Source organism: Ursus americanus, chromosome X (assembly GCF_024610735.1).
Source record: "Ursus americanus isolate L20-20 chromosome X, mUrsAme1.1.p, whole genome shotgun sequence".
Lineage (NCBI taxonomy): Eukaryota > Metazoa > Chordata > Mammalia > Carnivora > Ursidae > Ursus > Ursus americanus.
In genome coordinates, this window is record NC_142164.1 from 97,243,779 (window position 1) to 97,265,600 (window position 21,822).

A 21,822-nucleotide genomic window follows, 5' to 3' on the forward strand; every position below is an offset into this window, starting at 1 on the left:
CGAGGTCTCAAGGATAAGCAAATTCATAGAGGTAGAAAGCAGAATAGAAGTGACCAGGGGTAGGGGGTGGCAGTCATTGTTTAACAGGTATAGACTTTCTTTTTGGGATGATGAGAAAGTTCTGGAAATGGCTAATGGTGATGATTGGACAGTGTTATGACTGCACCTAATGCCACTGAACTGTACACCTAAAAATGGTTAAAAGGGTAAATTTCATGTTATGTATATTTTACCACAATAAAAAAAATGTCCCCCCCAAAAGTGAAAGGCACAGGCTTTCTATTAAAGAAACAAATAACATGTTAAGTGCCAGATAGAGAAGGATTCCAGTTGGTAAATGGGGATGGGGGGAATTCGGTAAGGTTTCATGGAAGAAAGAGTTACATCAGCTGGGCCTTGGAAAACTTCTGGGTGGAGATTAGAAGAGCAAAGAGGGAGGATATAATCCGGGCTGTGGGGAAATGTGAGCAAGGGCAGAGTCATAAAAATATGTAACGTATCTAAGAAATGGAGAGTGGTTCAGTTTATTCATTGTATCTCCTACTTTCCCCTGCTGGGCGCGCTAATACTCTCTCCTTGGAGCCTTGTTGGGCGAGAGCTAAATTGCTCAGCACTCACTAGGCTGCACGCACCGCAGAAAATTCCTAGTGGCCTTAACCTGAAGAGGAATAACCCTCAGCTGTCTGCACAGAAATGTTTCCACTTGACTCCTACTGGGGGAGTTAACAGAACTGTATAAGATACAAGTGTTATCTTTTTCAAGGGGAGGGAGTCACTGTGTTCTGAGGAATTTCATCCACAGAATCTGTTTATATGTTGTCAGGGGCATGGAGGGATAATGTTTCTGAAATGGTATCTACAATGTTCTCTCCCCCGGGGCTTCCTCCTTTGTTTCTCCCTGCTCAAGCAGCTGGGCGACTGTGTGCAAGGGGCCTCAAGGGAGAGATGCAACAGGGTGGTGTGGTTTTCTGGTTTTTGTTTTTTAATTGAGGTACTAGTGACATATAACATATTCGTTTCAGACAGGGTGGTGTTTTAGATCCTTACAAAAGTTAGGCAAGGCTCTTTGCTCTGGACGAGGCATCATTTTAACGCTCTTGAAACCAACAAGATAGAAGTTTCTAAACACCGGTAGTCGGGTTTGCTTATTTGTGTCTGGGGGATTTTAACTTTTTATTCTCTGTCCAAGACAATTCTAAGCGATGTCAAGTAGAGTATTATCTGCACAGCTGCCAGCCTTCTGCTGGAGAATGGACTTCGTCTTCCTATTTCTGAACTGTTCTGCCTCACGAGCTGCCTTAGCTTACCTCATCTGAGGAGCGGATTGACCTCACCCTACAGCCCAGCCCTGGAGGCCTGCCAGATACACTCTTTGAAAGGAGGGAGCTCTTCTGACCATTTTGTTCCTTCCCCTGGGGCAGAAATAAAGAGCTGGGGAGACAGCCTCACCCGACCTTCATGCCTTATCCAGGGGCAGTCTCTCTCTAGTAACTACAACAAACAGGAAATGAATATAATTTCTCAAAACATATTTTCATAGAAGAAAAATGAGACCACACTCTAGCCAAGTGATCAAAATTAACACCCCTTATAGTAGAAGGCAAACAGACATGGTGTGCCTCCAGATGACATACCCTGAGACCTCAGCTTCCCTGAAATGTATCCCCTGGTCGCTTTCGGGAAATTTGGGAGCATCCTTGTAATTTATTCCCTTGGTAGAAAGACGTACCCTCCCTATCTCTCCCAAAGCAGTACTTCTTAAACTTTATTGGGGATCTTGCTCAAGTGTAGATTCTGGTTTAGTAGATCTGGGGTGGGTCTCCACATCCTGCATTTCGAATGAACTCTTAGGTGACCTTGGTGTTGCTGGTCTGCAGGCTACATTTTGAATGGCAAGGTCCTAAAGCAGGGGTTCTCAAAGTGTGGTCCCTGGACCAGCAGTAGCAGTATCACCTAGGAGCTTGTTAGAGATGCACATTCTCAGACCGGCTTCCAAGACCTACTTGCTTAGTGAATCAAGAACTCTGGGCATGGGGTCCAGTCCAGCCAGGGCCAGAACTAGGATTAGGCAACATTTAAAGAGGCATCTACTTCTTGGGTTCGTACAAGTGCAAGGTCGGACCTGAGTCCAACAATCCGTGTCTTCCAAGTCATCCAGAAGATTCTGATGCATGCCAGAGTTACAGAGCCATCGTCTCCTTTCTTCTCACTACCATAGCAGCCTAACTCTATTTAAATGATCTGGGCCCCGGGGGCGCCTGGCTGGCTCAGTCCAAAGAGCATGCGACTCTTGATCTCGGGGTCGTGAATTCGAGTACCACGTTGGGTATACAGATTATTTTTTCCAAAATTAATTTTAAAATTAATTTTAAAAAATTATCAGGGACCCACTCAGACCCATGAATCAGGACAATTGGGGGCAGAAAAATGCTCATCTGATCCATGAAGGGGTATGAATGAGAATGCATCGAAGAGCTGCTTGCCATGGAAGGATTTAGAAAAAAAATGTATCAACCATGATACACTGGATAAGCAAAATGTGTGCCGTCATACTGCAGTTAGAAGCAAGGATCTAGGGGCGCCTGGGTGGCTCAGTCGTTAAGCGTCTGCCTTCAGCACAGGTCATGATCCCAGGGTCCTGGGATCGAGCCCCCCATAGGGCTCCCTGCTCAGCGGGAAGCCTGCTTCTCCCTCTTCCACTCCCCCTGCTTGTATTCCCTCTCTTGCTATCTCTCTCTCTGTTAAATAAGTAAATAAAATCTTTAAAAAAAAAAAAAAAAGAAGAGGAAGAAGCAGCAAGGATCTAGAGGGGTGCATGGGTGGCTCAGCCAGTTAAGTGCCTGACTCTTGATCTCAGCTCAGGTCTTGATCTCAAGGTCATGAGTTCAAGCCCCGCATCGGGCCAGTGTGGAGAATACTTAAGAAAAAAAAAAAAGGCAAGGAACTAGATGTACCATAGAGCAATGTGACAAGAGCAGAAAAACAAAGAGCCTTTTACTGTGAGAGATGTGATTTAGAGCACAATACCACTTATGTAAAATTAACATGAATATGTTTTTAAATACTACGTTTTCTTTTCAAATAAAGATCCATGAATAGAGAGGGGAGCAGAGTTGAAGTAGAATGGGGGTGAGGACCAGAGATAAAGGGGAAAACACTGGTAAACAATGAGACAAACAAGTAAGCATAAAAGGGAAGAACTTTGCCCAGACAGAGATGACAATACGCTTTGAGTTGAGGAACACGATTAACTCAACTCCAACACGAGGTCCACTAGTTGGCAGGGTGTGTAGAAATCTCTGCAGATGTTGTCAGGAAATCTATTGCGAACAAGACCCCCAGATGAGTCCGCTGCATACCGCCAACATCCTTAATTCCAAAGCGTTTTTATTTTTCAGCACTTCCTTGATTTGGCCGCTACTCAACTCCCCAGTCACCCTGGCTTACATGTAGCAATCCAGTAACATAGCAAATGTCATGAAGTGTCCCACCCCCCACATCTTATTCATGCTGTGGCTTCTGCCTGGAGCACTGTTTTGTTGTGGTTTTTTGTTGTGCTTTTTTTTTTTTTTTTTTAAGTAATCTCTACACTCAGCATGGGGCTGTAACTTCCAACCCAGAGATCAAGAGTCAGATGCTCTACCAACTGAGCCAGCCCCTGAAACATTCTTTTTATCTTTCTTCACCTGGCTAACTCTTACTTATTCTTTTCAACTCAGCCCAGGTACGGTCTCATCGGGAGAGCGTCTTGACCCCTCTGACTGGGTTAAGTTGATCCCCCTGGCATTCACAGCACTGGGTTACTCGGTGGTTGCGTATAATGCTGAAATCATTGATTTGTGTGTTTTTAAGCCTCTCCGGCCCAAGGACTCGCTCTTACCACCTTTTGTCCCTCAGCGCCTGCTAACACGGTGCCTGTGATTCGATAGGTTTTCAAATGTGGTGGGGCTTACCCAGCACCAGGAATATTATTTACGTGCTCATTCACTTACACAAGACGTTGTTCAGAAAGGACTGAAGGCAGCACTCGAGAACTAAACTTCCGAGAAAGAGAACGTGGCGCTTCACCGTAACACCCACCGGCCACATCAGCCCGCCGCCGCCGCCGCGAGGATCCATCATGGCTGCCGGTCCACACAGCCCGAGATCCGAGCAGGAGCCGGAGTTCCGGCTGCGGCTGGTTGCCGGAAGATCTCCATCCCTGCCTGCTACTGCCATCTCCAGGGGACTGCTTGATTTTCAGCCAGCTGCAGGACGCCAGCTGCCGGGAGAAAGCCACAGCTCTGGGTAAAATCGCCTCCATCAATTAATGGAAAGACAGCTGGTTCTTCCCGCTTCTTTTTCAGGTCTCTGAGAGATGTTGCACAGCCCTGTCTCTTCCGGTCAGGTAGAGACCAGAGACCGTTTTACGCTGCTTCCTCATCTACATCAAATAATTTCTGAATTTAGAGCCTCACAAGAAAACTCCGAAATAGAGACTGCCTTTACAAAATCAGGGACTTACATGATGGATTGATGCAGAAAATCGTAAAGTTCATTAGAAGATTCACAAACCCTCCACCGAGAAAACATTTGCAGTTAATAGTTATGCTCCTTCTCCTCCCACAGAAAGGGAAAGAAATGTTTTATTTAAATCAATGTTATGAAAGTTACAAAACAAAAAAACAAACCCGGAAACACTGAGTCTAAAATGAATTGCCTCTTATTTCCAGGCTGTTTTTCAGTCTTAGATCATTACCTTTCTAAAAGAATCATCATAAAGGATAGGTTATTTGTTTTAACAGACAAAATCATACTTGCTTAATGATAGGAAACATGGTTTGGTAAAAGCCAAATTCAATGAGCTAAAACCACCTTTCTTGTAATTTGTAAGGTACTATCTCACAATGAATCAAATAATCAAGGGGAAAAAAACAATCAAGAAAAAAACTGGGATACTCGCTTAAGCAGGATTTCTCAGCCTCAACACTATTGATATTTTGGGTGGGATCCTTCTTTCTTGCCGGGTGTGGGGGCCGTTCCACGTGTTGTAGGATGGTTAGCAGCATCCCTGGCCTCTGCCCGCCAAACGTCCACCCACCCTCAGTCACTGACAATCGAAATATCCCCTGGGTGAAGGAGGGGAGCAAAATCACCCCCCGTCAAGAACCTCTGCAGTTGGGGCAGACACAAAGCCATTCACAGGTAAGATCCAGATTAGAGTCTGTAAATTAGAACATGACACAGAATACCCAAACCTCTCCCTGGTCCAAACCCCAAGGATTGGTCTTCCCTAATACAAAGGTGTCAAACTTGCCATATATTTGGGAGCAGATCCTTTTCTTAGTAGCATTTCAAAATCTAGCCAAGATATATCTGAGAGAGGAAGTCTATCTTGCAATAATTAACATGTTCTTTCACTCGAAAAACGGGCCCTTCAGTTTTGGACTCTAACAGAACACTACCCAAGGACAACGAAGGAGCTGTGTTGACCTCAGTGAACAGGCTTAACCATTCTTGACCAGAGCTCATTAGCAATTTATAATGCGGCAACTCTTCATTAAGTGGTTGCAGTGGGCAGCATGATGCTCCCCCACAAAGATGTCCAGGTCCTAATTCCCAAGCCTGTAAAGCAAAAGGAACTTTGCAGATGTGATTACGTCAAAGATCTTGAGAGGGAGGGGCGCCTGGCTGGCTCAGTGGGTACAGCATGTGACTCTTGATCTCGGGGTGTAAGTTCAAGCCCCACGTTGATGTAAAAATAAAAATTTAAAAAAAAATCTTAAGATGGAGAGATTATCCTGTATTATCCAGGCAAGCTCAAGGTAATGGTAAGGGTCCTTATAAAGGAAAGAAGGGGGAGGTCCTTACAAAGGAAAGGGAAGGCTATGTGATACCCCAAAACAGAGATCTGAGTGATGTGATTGCTGGCTTTGAAGATGGAAGGGGCCTGGAGCCTAGGAATGCAGGAAGCCTAAAAACTGAAAACTAAAAACTGAAAAGGCAAGGAATAGATCCTCTCCACCAGAAGGAATGAGACTCTGACCTTCAGGACGGCAAGAAATACATCTGTTTATTTAAGCCACTAACGTTGTGGTAATTTGTTACAGCAGCAAATAAAATCCAACAGGATTTGCAGTGAAAATCCAACAAGAAGATTATGATCTGTAAAGCCAGAAGGCCACTCCATGGTTTCAGTAAGCATAATTAATATTTTTTAACATAATTAATATTTTAAACCATAGTTAAAGATCTTGGACAATACAACAATGCATTACCTCTCCCTGAGAATAGATGAGAATATCCAGCTCTTAGATGTTAGACGCTAGTCCAAATGTATTACGATGTATTAATTCATTGAATCGTCATAACAACATTGTGATGAAAATACTTTGAGGATTTCCATTTTTCTAATAAGAAAACCAGGATCCAGAAAGGTTAAGTATGTAACCATTTCAAGCTCGCACAGCTAAGAAATGGCAGCACTGGGCTTCAAAGCCAGGCATACCTTCTTCAAAATCCAAATAAACGCCATCCAGAGCAGTTCCATGAAGTTTGAGGGTGGAATGTTTACAAAACAACCCCCTCCAATCTCATACTTCTACACCCAAAGAGGGGGCTTGTCCAGACGCACTAAGGCACCTGCCTTTGCAAGTGTAGGGATGTCTGCTGTTTTGCCCAGCCAGCATTCCTGCCACCTTATTTATTTGTTTCTTTGTTCATTCGTTTATTTATTTTGCAATCTCGACACCCAACGTGGGGCTCGAACTCATGATCCTGAGATCAAGAGTTGCTTGCTCTCCCGACTGAGGCAGCCAGCCAGGCAGCCCCCTGCCCCCTCATTGGGAGGATAGTATCGCAAATGTCCTTAGGCAATCACCCCCTCCCACACTGCCTACAGTCTCTCTGGACTGTCACTCAAGATGCCCTTCCCTTTTTCCAGCCAATTTGACACAAGCCAGACCAAGGCAATCCCCCCGCCTCTGGAATGTGGAGAGATTCTCCTGAATTCCCCGCTCCCTCATTCCTGGAGTGTCCCTGGTTCCTGTTTTTTCTAAGGCCTGCTAGTTCAGCTTTTTTCTGTTTTGCTGAGCCACCCCTTATCTTTCCAACAAAGTCCTTTATCATTTAAGGGTACGGGAGTCAGTTACTTTCCTTCCAAATAAAAAAAATCTACCTGAAACTGAGCCTTCCAGAGACTCCTTACGTGTTCAGAACCCTAGCTGGGAGGTGCCTCACCCAGCACCGGAGAAGAGCTGGCGCACTGTCTCCTGGCCCTAGAGCAGGCGGAGCACGGAAGCTGCGCGAGGACAGCCAGAGCTCCCAGTGAGGGAGGCTGCGGACTCCAGGGCCACGCGAATAACGTAAAGCTACCGTCCGCTCATCACTCAGAGGGGGTTTGGGAGGTAGACCGTGTATCCTTAGCGATTAGTGTTGCATAGACTATGTATCTAGACTGAACTGTGAGCGATCATTGGACCAACCCAGCACCCGCCAGTGTGGACACGAACAAGGGATACACTGAACCTAGACGACACAGAAGTTGAGGTGAGGACCCCACCAGCATAATGAATCCTTTTCTTGCCATCACATGGCTGTCGTAAGCTGTCTCGATCCAGGGGACACTAGGCCACCACCGCAGTCAAGATATTGTTGACAGAGTTGGCAAATCAAATAAGGATTACTTCCAATAGAATGCTACCTTAACAGGGCTTATTTCTTTTCTAGTTACCATACAAAAGTAGGACATGAATAGAACTCATTTTGGATACCCGAGGCTTCAGCAACCCTAGGCATCATCTCGATCTAAAAATGTTTCATTGCGATGCGTTTTCCCTCCGCAGGACCTGTTACACACACGCACAGCTCAAAGTCCACAGCCTCCAAACCCTCGACGTTAAAATAAAAACTGAGATCAGCAGTAGCTTCGCTGACCTGATTTTAACAGGTCTTAAAGTCACTTTCAGTTGTCAAAACTTTTTTAATTACAAAAAGCTACATTTTTCCAATAAACGAAATGTCAAACATTTTGAGATTGCCTGAGGCAGATTTTTTAAAGTATTGTGGGTTTTTTTTTTTAACTTTCCATTCGTGACTGATTCAGGGACATTAAAGTCCTTATGTGTACTGTCATCACCCCCTCATCTTTTACAACAATTTTGTCCTAGATTCAGCCTATAGAACACAAGTTTTACTGTCACTCTTTAAGAATGTCACTGAGAAGTCATTCTACTTCTCTGAGAGAGCTAACTCCATGATTAGTAGATCTTATGAAAAAAAAATCTCCTGTGTAGTCTTTTGACTGAAAGTCATGCATTTCTAGGGACATTAAGGGAACAAAAGCAAATTAAGAATGCATGCAGATTTCAATTTGTTGTTGTTGTGGTTACGAAAATAGATTGCAGTGGGTCTGCATTCAACAACCATCAGGGGCTTGTTTGTTTGTTTACCTTCCTAGTACTTACAGATCCTCTAACTGGAAGTTTGCACCTTTTGACCCTCTTCATCCAATTCCTACATTCCCCACAACCTGCCTCTGGTAACAAATCTGATCTCTTTGTCTATGAGCTTTTCAAAACAATTCCATGAGCCTGGGTGGCTCAGTCGGTTGAGTATCCCACTCTTGACCTCAGCTCAGGTCTTGATCTTGGGGTCATGAGCTCAAGCCTCATGTTCGGCTCCACGCTGAGTATGGAGCCCGCTTTTAAAAAAAAAAAATCCATGTGTAAATGAGATCATACAGTGTTTTTCTTTCTCTGTCTGACTTATTTCAATTAGCATAATGCCCTCAAGTTCCATCCATGCTGTGGCAAATGTCAGGATTTCCTTTATTATGACCGAATCATATACGTATGCCTATCTCACATTTTCTTTATCCATTCATTCATTGAGGGACATTTAGGTTGCTTCTGTGACTTGGCTATTATAAATAATGCTGCTGTGAACACGGAAATGCAAATAGCTCTTCGACATGGTGTTTCCATTTTCTTTGGATATATTCCCAGAAGTGGAATTGCTGGCTCAACAGTCATCAGATTTGACTTCTCATCAAAGCATACCCACTAATTAGCTATGTATCAGGATAGATCGCAAAAAATCTCCCCAGTCCCTTGCCTTTCCCTGTTTCAGCTTCTACCATCAAAAAGTGCAGTACCTCCCTGCCCTTAAAATCGTAGCTGTTCTCAAGATTTGCTTTGGCTGCAAGAAGGTGGCTAAAGCGACATCATGTGAGTTGTAAGTCTTGGCCTGAAGGGGCATTGCAACTTCCCCTCTTGTTGCTTTTGGAATCTGACATCACTATGTGAATAGACTTGGACGAGTTTACTGGAGGTTAAGAGGCCATGTAGAGAGGTGCTGTAGCCACTCCAGCCATCCCAACCGGAGTTCCAGACACAGAAGTGAGCCCCGTCAAGAAAAGCTGAGCCTGGTTCGGGTTACAAAACTGCCATCAGAATGACGAGCCAACCGCGCTCAGCTCGGAGTCTGCTTGAGATTCTCTCTCCCTCTGTCCCTTCACTCATGCACTCTCGAGCTCTCTCTCTCTAAAATAAATAGATCAATCTTTAAAAAAAAAATAACGATGAACCAAATAAATGGTTATTTTAAGCCACTGTTAGGGTATTTGTGATGTAGCAAAAGCTAACTTGAATAGTGGCCCTTAAACAGAACACTTAAGCTCTCTGGGCTCTGTAAAAGGAGGAGACTGAAGCAGCCCTAGAATTTTCTCATTGTAAAAACGTTCTTGGTGATATATTTACTACCCTGTTTACTCCAGAGCACCCAAGCGGAAGGAAGCTAACAAGAAGACTGACACAATTGTACACAAGGATTCAAGGTGTGAAGCATAGCACAGTATGTGAAAATGTTGGTAAACATTAAAACATTCTACAAAATTAAGCTGTCATTGTAATTACACACACATCAGGAGTACAAGTTAGCCTAAGGAAAATACATGAAGACCAGCACAAAACCGGGGAGGGGTACTCCATCTCCAAAGCAGCCTGGAAAATGTGAAGATGGAATTAGTGGTGATGGAGCACCCACAATGTTCCTCGTGACTTACGGACATTAGCTCGTTTAACCCTCAAAGTGACCCCATTAAGTGGTGTTATTATCAACCCATCTTACAGATGGGAAAACTAAGGCTTGGAGGTGGTAAATAGTTTGCCTAAATTCAAAAAGAATAAGATATACAAAGGAGGGTATGAACACAGGCCACTGGACTTCAAACCCTCTAGCATTCCTTTGCTTTCACTAACGTAGCTCTTGCCACCCAGCAGAGAAAAACTTAATCATCATTAAACATTTTTCTCACTCTTTACTGTCATGCTTATAAATAAAAATGACCTAAGAGGATTATCCATGCACTCAAGATCTTATTGTCCCAAAACATCTTCTGTTAATTTCGGGACATTTTTTCCCCCATCTGTTTTCTCTACACTGGGTTTTTCTTTAATCAGGTAAAAAAGCATTTTTATTGTATTTTTTAAAAATCGTGCATGTCATATATGAACATACGTATACTATAAAAAGTTAAATAGGGGTGCCTGGCTGCCTTACTCAGTAGATCATGCCACTCTTGATCTCAGGGTCGTGAGTTCAAGCCCCACAATGGGTGTAGAGTTTACTTAAAAAAAAATTATATATATATATATATATACCAACACATGCTTATTATGAAAATTCAAACAGGGGTGCCTGCCTTGCTCAGTCAGTGGAGCATGCGACTCTTGATCTTGGAGTTGTGAGTTTGAGCCCCTCGTTGGGTGTAGAGATTACTTAAAAATAAAAATCTTAAAAAAAAAAGTCAAAGAATCAAAGGCTTACAAGATTTTTTAGAAAGGATCAATTTGGTGTATACTCTTACAAACACATATTACATAAAAGATTCTATTGCATTATAATAAATTATTTCTTACTCATATGCAGATATTATATATTTTTGTTTTACATATATGGGATAATTCTAAATATATTTGTTGCAACTTTCTCTTTCATTTACCAACATGTCCTGGAGATCTTTGCATATCAGGACATAGAGATCCGCCACGTTTTTTAAAACTATGCAAAGGGTGCATGTACCATGTTTTATTCAACACTCTCTTATCTGTAGACACTTAGCCTGTATTTAATATTTAATATGCAACAACATAATTATGCACATACTTTTTTTAAAAAGTGCCTCGGCAAATATAATTACACATACACTGTTATAAACATGAGAGCATTTCTATTTATAGATATGGCCATAGTTTTAATCTTCAAAAATACTATCCTCCCCCTGAAAAAGAAGTGTATAAAAAGGGACACCTGGGTTACTCAGTTGGTTAAATGTCCAGCTCTTGGTCTCAGCTCAGGTCTTGATCTCAGGGAAGTGAGTTCAAGCCCTGCATTAGGCTCCTCGCTCCTACTTAAAAAAAAGAAAAAAAAATTTACTATCCAAAAATAAATATTGTTCCAAAGAGGGTATGAGGGTCCATTTCCACCACTCTAGTGAATACTAGATACACATATTTTTTTCCTAATCTGATTAGAGACTGATTATTATTGCTTAATTTACATTTCTCTGATTTCAACCAAGTATTATTTCTTATGTTCATTGGACATCGAATTCTCTTCTTCAATGAATTATTAATTTATTTCCTGTATTCGATTTTAATTGGATTGTTTTTCTTTTGTATACACACACACAAACACAAAGTGGATATCGAACCTTTGATATATATATTTAAAATATATTCCCATCCTGTTGCTTATCTTTTATCTTGGTTTATGGTATATTTCAATGTATAAAAATGTTAAATTTGCACATACTCAAATATGTCAGTATTGTCCTTTCTGGACTCCAGGTTCTTCAAAATAATTTTCCCCACTCAGATTGTGTGTGTGCGAGTCTTGGTGTACTTTTAGTACTTCCTAAGGTTTTATAACATTCAGGTATTTCATTCATCTGGAATTCATTTTGTATTTGATGTAGAAGGGCTCTACATTTTTTTTTTAAGATTTGATTTATTTACTTGAGAGGGAGAGAGCGCACTTGCGTGAGCCCACGGTGGGGGCTGGGGGGACAGAGGGAAAGGGACACGCAGACTTCCCGCTGACAAGGGAGCCCAATGTGGGACTCTACCCCAGGACCCTGAGATCATGACCCGAGAATTGCTGGTTTTCATAACACCATCGCCTATGATGCCAATGCCAAAGCATTTTTATTATTTTAGCTTTATAACATGTTTTATGTCTGGCAGAGCAAGTTGCTCTTCATTATTTCTAGTTTTCAAAAACCTCTTTGTTATTCTTGTATGTTATCTCTTTTACATTAAATTTAAAATCACCTTATCAAGATTCTAATTAACATTGCATTAAATGTATAGGTTAATTCTGGGGGAAAATGACAGTTCTTTGTAGTAGGCAGATTAATGTCCCCCCAAAGATGCCCATGTCTTAAAGCCTGGAGCCTGTTAATATGTTATATTACATGGCAAAGGGCAATTAAAGTTGCTGGTGGAATGAAGGTTGCTAATCAGCTGACCTTAAGATAGATTTTTCTGGATTCTTTGGGTAGGCCAAATGCAATCATATGCGTCCTTAAACGTCAAAGAGGAAGGCAGAAAAATAGAGTCAGAGGGAGATACGATTATGTAAGAGGAGTCAGAAAGGTGCCGCGTTGCTGGCTTTGAGGATAGAGGAAGGAGACCATGAGCAAAGGAATGCAGTGGCCTCTAGAAGTGGGAAAAGGCAAAGAAATGGATTCTCTCCTGGAGCCTTCAAAAAGGAATATAGCCCTGCGGACACCTTAATTTTAGCCCCTTGACAACCATGTTGAACTTCTAAGCTGTAGAGATATAAGATAATAAATTTATATTGTTTTAAGGCCCTAAAGTTGTAGTAATTTTAGGGGTGCCTGCCTGGCTTAGTCGGAAGAGCATGCAAATCTTGATCTCAGGATCATAAGTTCAAGCCCCATGTTGGGTGCAGAGATTACTGAAAAAACAAAAATGAAAAAAACCTTGAAAATAAATAAATGAAAATGAACCCACAGTAATTTTTTACAGCAGCAACAGAAAACTAATACACTGTACAATGCTGCAATTTCTGTGACTGTTGGGATATTTGGTTGCAAGCAACAGAAATACACTCTAACTTAAATACAAAAGGAGTTTATTGAAATGGTATTAGAGATCTTACAGAATTCACAAAACTTTGGAAAACCAAGGTCTGGAAGTAAAGCAAGAGAGGCCAGACAGCAAGATGCATAACTGGAGTTTTTGGGTCAGTGTTCCAACAAAAAAATCAGAAACCATTCTGGGTATTCAAGCAGAGAGAGTTTAATACAAGGAATTGGTTACATGGGTGTCGAAGTGCTGAAAGAGCAAAATGAAAAAGGAGGCCGAAGAAAAAGGGAGAAGCAGCAACTATGCAGAGGACTGTTAGAGATCAGTCTGGTAGCACTGCCCCCGGGCTGGAGCCCATGAGCCTGCACTCACCATGGAGCTTCTGGAGACACCACCGTTGCTGCTACTGCTGTTAAAAATGCACTATGGCTGAGCAGGAAACCAGCATCCCACACTCTCGCTAATGCTTCTGGAGCCCAGAGATTTCTACGGTGACCCTCAGTTCTTTTCTCTGGTGGTGCGCCTGTCAGAGACTTCCTTCAAAGGTGGGAAAAAAAGCCTTCTCCACTGCCTTAAAATTTTCCATCAGTATTTGCCATCAGCAAAATCTAACAGAAAGTCAGTTGGGTGGCCTGGGTGGCTCAGTCAGTTAAGCATCTGCCTTCGGCTAGGTCACGATCCCAGGGCCAGCAGGGAGTCTGCTTCTCCCTCTCCCTCTCTCTCTGCCCCTGCTCATGCGCTCTCCCTGATTATCTCAAATAAATAAATAAATAATTTAAAAAGAAAGAAAGAAAGAAAGCAAGCAAGCAAGCCAGTCGGCTAATAAGGGAGTTTGAGGAATGTAGTGTGCAGGGTTTTAAGCCCAGCAGTATAGGAGAGAAAAATGACAAGTGAGTGTAGAGCTGTGAGATAACGAACATAGAAATAGTAGAGTTAGCCCATTTCTATTGCTGTGTTACAAATTATCACAAATATAGCACCTACATGTATTAACTGATGCTTTCCCCGGGTCAGGAGACTAGGCATGGCATAACGGACTCCTCCACTCAGGACTCTGATCCAGGTGTTGGCCCCAGGCTGTGAGCTCATCTGAGCCTCCAGGTCCTTGTCCAAGATCACCTGGCTGTTGGCAGAATTCAGCACCTTGTGGTTGTAGGGACTGAGGTCCCTGCTTTCTCGCTGGCTATTGGGCCAGGGGCTGCTCCCACCTTCTAGCTTCTTGCTCTGTGGCCCACTCACCGTTCAGCAGCTGCTTCTTCAAGGCACCAGGAGAATGTCTTTCATGTGACATAATCAAGGGAGTGACTATCGCCTCACATTCGCGTTATTCTATCGGCGCAGAGAAAGTCAGTTTCCACCGCCACTCAAAGGGAAGGGATTGTCCAAGGCTGTGACTCGTTGGAGGGTCACCTTAGGGTGAGTTCACCGTAGTCAGGATGTAGATGCTTCTGCCTGCAGGCACACCACGGATGCTGAGTTCTTATGACCACCGTGCCTGTGAAGAGTTTGTCGACTTTTCTGAATCTTGGTGTCACTCCCATCGAGATGAAGGAGGGTGGCATTCATTGGGTGAACCTGGTCATCTTCTCACTCATCCCCTCCCTAGATAATGATGGGAAGCAGCATTTCCCTCCTTTATTTTTCATAGTGGTTCCATCAATGGTACACAAAAGAGAGTTTCCCTCCCAAATAGAAAAGTGTCTTCTTGGATGCCCACTTGCTATATCCCTCCATTTATTCAGGTCTTCTTCCGGAACATAACATAGTGTTGTAGTTGTATTCATAAAAAACTTGTATGTTTTTGATAGATTTTTTTTAAGTAGTCATTTTTTTTTTAAGATTTTATTTTTAAGTAATCTCTACATCCAACGAGGGGCTTGAACTTACAACCCCGAGATCAAGAGCCACATGTTCTACCGACTGAGCCTGCCAGGCACCCGTTTGCTAGATTCTTTTTGATTAATCCAGAATTTCAGTTGCAGATGACAGGAACCAGAGCACAGGAGCTAAAAGAAACAATAAAATATATTGGCCCATTTATTGAGAATACCAGGGATGGAACTAATTTAGAGACTCTAAGAACTCTTGAGAGAAAGGAGGGAGGGAGAGAGAGATAACTAGACGTAGAGACAGAGACAGAGACAGAAATAGAAAGATGAAGATGACGATAGATAACAGATATATCCTGCCTACAATCCCTCCAAGCCCAGAAGACCTTCTTCCATGAGATAGGGAAATATGTGACTTAACTGCACAAAGGTAATAGACAGGAAATTCACAGTCCCAAAATTTGAATGCATAAAAATGTAACTTCTAAATATAATGTGCCAATATTTTACTAGAAGTAAAGTAAAGAAAACTCATTAATTACATGAAATAATTTCTCAGGGTTTAAGAGTCATCACTATAGAAATCTTTCAGTAATTAATCTGTTTTAAAGATATTTTATCTAAAAGAATTAAACTTTCCAATAACCTAAAAAATGTAACCTTTTTTCTTTCTGCTTAACTATATTTAATTTAGTTATTGAGTCCCCAAGGCAGTCAGCAGTATAAAGCTTTATCTTGCCTATCCAAGGTAATTCAGTCATTTCCAGATTAAAACTCGGACACTTGTGAGTAATTGAGTCCTCTCATCCACCTTGTCCTCAGAAATAAGCTAAGTTCTTTCCAGGTGACTTACTACAAATTAGGCTGCAATGGGAACAGGGTCTCTAAATACAGAGGTCCTGTCTTTTACCCAGAATTCATTGGAACTCGCTCATCTGGTCTTTGTCATTGAGTTCTGGCATTGCTCAGGTCCGTAATCTCATCATGGCCTGCAATGACCAAGACGCAACCCTCATTCTTCTCCATCTTGACCCCAGGCACCTCAGAGAGAGCGTTAGCGCTCTCAGAGGTTTAGGAACACTCAGCTGCTTTCCCCACAACAGGCTGATGTACACGGGCCCCTGGGAGGCTGACATCAGGTACATCTGCTGGGAGACCTGTCTCAGCATCAGGATCTTCTGTTCTGGTGCTCTGACAAATGAAAGGCTTCTCTTAAAGGTTTGCAGTCTCCTGGCTACACTTGAGATGCGGGGCACACTTTCTTCCCCCCTCAGATCCCATCAGAGGCTTGCATCACTTCCTCTCACCCCAGACCCATCCCAGAGAGCGACAGCCAGACCCCACTGCTCTCCTAGGGGCTCTCACTTATCTCTAACTCCCTCATTTTCCTTTCAAATTCCACTCCTTCCTCACCCTAATGGAATCCCTACCTGGTCTGGGGCAGGAATTATTCTTACTTTGCTGTGTACAGCCCTCCTGTTCTACTTCACTTAGGAAGTCACAAAATGAGTAAAATGGGAAAAATGCTCTTTGAAAATTCCAAAGCTCTTTTAAAAAAAAAAATCAGACATTTCAGCTAATGTCTTTATAATAAATAATACCCTCTTAGCTAGAACTTAGGATTTCTTCAAACTTATAAGGTTAAAAAAAAGGGGGGGGGGACAAAGCAGTTCCCAACCGATCATCTTAAAATCTGAATTTACAAAGTTTCTGGACATGATATTCTTTAACAAAATATCTTCTTTCTCCAGGGCATGACTCCTTTTTGCAGAAATTTGCATTAGCTATAATAACAGCTGATTTTACTTTTAGGTATCAAAACTAGATTTAGATTTCATTTTTCTTCTTATGTCACACGCAATTATTTATAAGATGACTTCCTCAAAAAACACTGGCCACACTTTAACATATTCACATCACAGTCAGCCCAAACAGCCCATGGCTTTGGAATAAAATAAAGAGGAGAATGTGTGACATTCAACTTGAAATCAGAAATAAAGTGTCCAGGAAGTATTAGAGGGATTCTACACGTTGGGGGAACATTTTTATCAACTTTCTCACTCTTGATCCTGTATCAGGGTATCCCTAGGGTGGTCACACTTACCGTGCTTGATATTTTATGTTTCATTTTTCTACTTTGTACAGTTTTACCTTGATATAAAATCACATGCTGCCCTAAAGAAAAAAAAATGTTACCATAAAGACAATGCATGGAAGGGAGAAGGGCTAGTTGCATCTACCTGATTTACTTTGATGACGACCCTCTATAATAGTAAAAGTAGTAATAATTATTGAAACTTACTATGGGCGAGGCACTGTGCTAGATCTTGCACTTAGATTATCTGGTTTAATCATCAAAGCAACTTCATGAGGTAGATACTCTCATTAACTTTGTTTCATAAATGAGAAAAATAAGAACAAGAGAATTTAAGTAACTTACCCATGATCAATCCCACAAATGAAATATTAGACTAATAAGAGCACCTAACTCATAAGGTTGTTTGAGCATAAAATGAAATTTTCATGTAAAGCAATTAGAATATTACAGAAGCTTAATAAACATTAGCCATTAGGATGAGAAAGAGAAAAAGAAGAGAACTGATCTGCAATGACAGAAAATTCAGTAAAAGCCATGAAAGAAGCAAAAATAAGACACAGAGAGGAAAAAAGAAGTATTAGCAGTCACACCCTGGTTCCAAGTTTTCCTGGGGCCCAGGTACATCCTGGAACTCTGGGAGTCAATAAATGCTCCATTCTGATTAAACTACTGCTATGGTCTGAATGTGTTCCCCCTAAATTCATATGTTAAATCCTAACCCCCAAAGGCGTTGGTATTAGAAGGGGGGGGGGCGCTTAGGAGGTCATGAGGGAGGAGTCCTCATGAATGGCATTAGTGCCTTTTTTTTTAAAGATTGATTTATTTATTTGAGAGAAAGGGTGCATGTGCACACGTGTGTGAACAGGAGGGAGAGGGGCCAAGGGAGAGGGCGAGGGTGAGACAGAATCTCAAACAGACTCCCCGCTGAACTCAGAGCTGGATGCGCGGGGCTCAATGCCACGACCCTGAGATCATGACCTGAGGCGAAACCAAGAGTCAGGTGCTCAACCGACTGAACCACCCAGGTGCCCCAAGTGTTTGTCTTTCTATCCAAGCTCTTCATGAGGAAATGTGGCTTTCAAGACTCAAAGACAGGTTTTTATCTCCAGCCATGGTGGGATAACTGGGGCTCAACATACTGTCACACCAAAAAGCACTACAAAACTGATGTAGAATACATGAGACGGTAGCTTTTGGACACTGCGCACCAGCAGTACAAGACCTTAATAAGAACACAAGGAACCCCAATAAGTGAGTCTTACAATCACCCCAAGTGTTCTGCCTAAAGGCAATCTCCAGATCGTGATGCACAATCCAAGAGACAGAGAGCGTTCAGGAAGAGTCAGGTAGTGAGAGTTTGTGGGGCAGAGTACCAGGAAGAGGGGGATGTGCGGAGAAATAGTTCCAAAGATAAACTTGGGGCCCATCGAGTCTGTTGCTGAATATTAAGCTACACATGCATAGGGTGAAAATACTTGATGCTGGGCATAAGAGAAATTCGAGTTGTAATCTGAGTAATTCCCAGAGGTCACACAGGACTGTGAGATGTTTAAATTCTGACCAGCTAGAGAAATTTCCTCTTGAGCGTCCAGGCCTTCAGTGCAGAGCTCAGATCATGCTTTGGTAGAGAGACTTAACTAGCCCTAGAGTAAAGGCTGTTCCAAATTCACCCTCTTAAAGCTAAAAATAAGCTTCAAAGGGATCAAGATGATCTGTAAGTAGTTTAAGTGACCATCAGGACAATGCCGGACAATTTTTTTAGTTTAAGATTTTATTTTAATTCCAGTTAGTTATGCCCAACGTTTTTTAAAGAAAGACAAGACCTAGCACCCCACAATGTAAAATCATCATGTTCAGCATCCAATTAAAAATGATTGGACATGCAAAGAAGCAGGACAATGTGATCTATAACCAGGAGAAAAAAATCAGTCAGCAGAAACAGAATCGAAAATGACAGCAATGCTGGATTTAGTGGAAAGGACTCTAAAACAGCTATCACGTGGTGCCCGGCTGGCTCAGTCAGTAGAGCATGCAACTCTTGATCTTCGGGTCTTGAGTTCAAGCCCCATGTTGGGCACAGAGGTTACTTAAAAAAATTAAAAGATAAAATAATCCTTGGGACATCTGGGTGGCTCAGTCAGTTAGGCATCTGCTTTCAGCTCAGGTCATGATCTCAGGGTCCTGGGATCAAGCCCCTCATCGGGCTCCCTGCTCAGTGGGGAGTCTGCTTCTCCCTCTGCCTCTGCCCCCCACTCATGCTCGCTCTCTCTCTCTAATAAATGAATTAAATCTTTAAAAAAACTAAAAAACTAAAAAAGATAAAATAATCCTTAAAAATAAAGATAAAAGCACAGAAACTGGGGCGCCTGGGTGGCTCAGTCGTTAAGCGTCTGCCTTCGGCTCAGGTCGTGATCCCAGAGTCCTGGGATCGAGCCCCGCATCAGGCTCCCTGCTCCACTGGGAGCCTGCTTCTTCCTCTCCCACTTCCCTTGCTTGTGTTCCCTCTCTCGCTGGCTGTCTCTCTCTCTCTGTCAAATGAATAAATAAAATCTTTTAAAAAAAAGCACAGAAACTTTTTAAAAATAAATAAAACAGCTATTATAACTATGTTCAAGTATTAAAAGGAAAACATGAGCCTAGTGAGAGGAGAAATGAAGGCCAAGATAAATAACCAGACAGAATTTCTAGAGATGAAAAGTACACTCTCTGAGAGGAAACATTATAGGTACTGAAAAGAAACTCAATAGGACAAAATAGGCTGAACCCATTTTCCAAAAGGACCAGTTCCTTGGAAGATAGCACTGAGGATTCACATAGAATGCAACACTGAGGGGCGCCTGGGTGGCTCAGTGGGTCGAGAGTCTGCCTTCGGCTCAGGTCATGGTCTCAGGGTCCTGCGATCGAGTCCCGCATTGGGCTCCCTGCTCCGCAGGGAATCTGCTTCTCCCTCTCCCTCTGCCGCTCCTCCTGCTTGTGCTTTCTCTCTCTCTCTCTCTGTTAAATAAATAAATAAAATCTTTTAAAAAAATGTAAGTGTATCAAATCCACACATTGTACACCTTAAACTTACACAATGTTCTGTGTCCATTATGTCTCTGTAAAGCTGGGGGTGGGGAGGGAGGAGAAGAAAAGCCTTCCACATGACCTTCCAAAGATCTACTCTCTGTTTTCTAGGTCCCTGTGATCTCTGTGATCTTCTACTGGAACGGCTGTAGCCAGCCAGAAGATAAGGAAAGACAGTGTGTGTGGATAAGACATGCCAGCTCTTAACTGCCTCCTATCAGAAGTGACAGATCACTCCCAATTCACATTACATTGGCAAGGGCTACAGGTCACGTGGCTCCGCTCAGCGGCAAGGCGACTGGGAAGTCTAGCTTAGCTCTGTGCCTAAGAGAAAACTGAGCTGTTAATCATGAAGCCAGTCTCTGCCACAGCTACCAAAGAGAAAACAAAACAACAGGTTATCTGCACCAGAATGACAGTCTGACAGCAGCCTGCAAAACTGTAATTCAAGAAAGTTTAACACAGACTCTCGGACTACCCCTCAAATAAATATTAAAGGAAAAATTTCAGCAACAAGAGAATGAAACCAAAGGGAAGAAATAAGGGGGAAAAAACAACATTAATCATGGGAATCATTAAATTTGGGTAAAGTTGATGACCGGTTGTACGTAAGAAAAAAAGGTTATGTATTTTTTACTCGTAAAACGAACTAAAAACTATTTTTTTATTTACTTTTTTACGAAGGCGATAGAAGTTTATTGAAGTCTCCTGAAGGGAGCGGCAGGCAGGACAGCAGAGGAGAGACTGTCTGCCTACAAAGTATTTTAAGAGAGAGATCTCCAGCCATCACATGGTTTGGTACCTGCCAGTAAGTTTAACTGTCACTAAAGGACGTAAGAGAATAGCTGAAGAAAAGAAGAACCACGGAGTTCATGGATGGTGCGTTAGTCAGCTTCGGCAAGATTGTGCTGACTTCGGAGTTAGGAATCTGTAGCTTCTTCTATTCCTCCAAAGTCCCCAAATTCAGGGCGCCCTCTACTCCCTCCCATTCTTGCTTGCAAAGTGGCTAAATCTTGGCTGGGCATATCTCTTTCTTGTGGCACCTCTCCAAATGCAGCCCATGGGAGGGAAGGTCCATTACTGCTCTGTTCCCTGTCCTGTCTGCCTGAACCCACAGGCTCGTTCAGCACCATACCTGCCTTTTCTAGGTATCATCAGTGATGTTCCACCAAATGTTGGCCACTTCATGATAGAATCACCTGCTTCCAAGCCTTTAATGCCTGTTTCTTTTTTGAAAGATTTTATTCATTTCTTTATTTGACAGAGAGAAAGAGACACAAGCAGGGGGCGTGGCAGGCAGAGGCAGAGGGAGAAGCAGGCTCCCCGCTAAGCAGGGAAGCCTGACTTGGGGCTCGATCCCAGGACCCTGGGATCATGACCTGAGCCGAAGGCAGATGCTTCACCGATGGAGCCCCCCCGGTGCCCCTGTTTCTTCTTCCGAACACCACTCAACTTCAGAGCCAATGCCACATAGTCATATGCTTTTTGTTTTTTATGACCGCATCTCACTTTAGCTATTAATTATCTCCTTTAGTCTGTTTGAGGCTTCGTTTTAAAGCAGTAACAAATGACACAGTAACAGCTCAGTGCCTTCCAACAGCAAAGTGGGTTTTTTGCTTTTGTGACATGTCTCTCACGGGACAGCCACGTTCTGCTCAAGTCTGCTGGCTGCGCGGGTGGCCTCTGTCTGGGGGGCACTGCAGCTCTCAGTGCAGGGGGAAGAGAGGCGTGTGATAGCTCC

The 21,822-nt window shown here is 42.7% G+C and overlaps 1 long non-coding RNA gene across 6 annotated transcripts in view; it reads right to left on the reverse strand.

Moving 5' to 3' along the window:
* The window catches only part of LOC123796904 (uncharacterized), a 60,246-nt gene that overhangs the window by 15,561 nt on the left and 22,863 nt on the right, over positions 1-21,822 (reverse strand). For 2 of the 6 annotated variants that reach the window (XR_015723480.1, XR_015723476.1), the window contains one exon: positions 13,123-20,010. This is a non-coding gene — a long non-coding RNA (uncharacterized LOC123796904). Of the gene's footprint in view, positions 1-11,289; positions 11,387-13,122; positions 20,011-21,822 lie in introns of those variants that run through there. The other 4 variants (XR_015723481.1, XR_015723477.1, XR_015723479.1 and 1 more) reach the window with 4 other exon arrangements.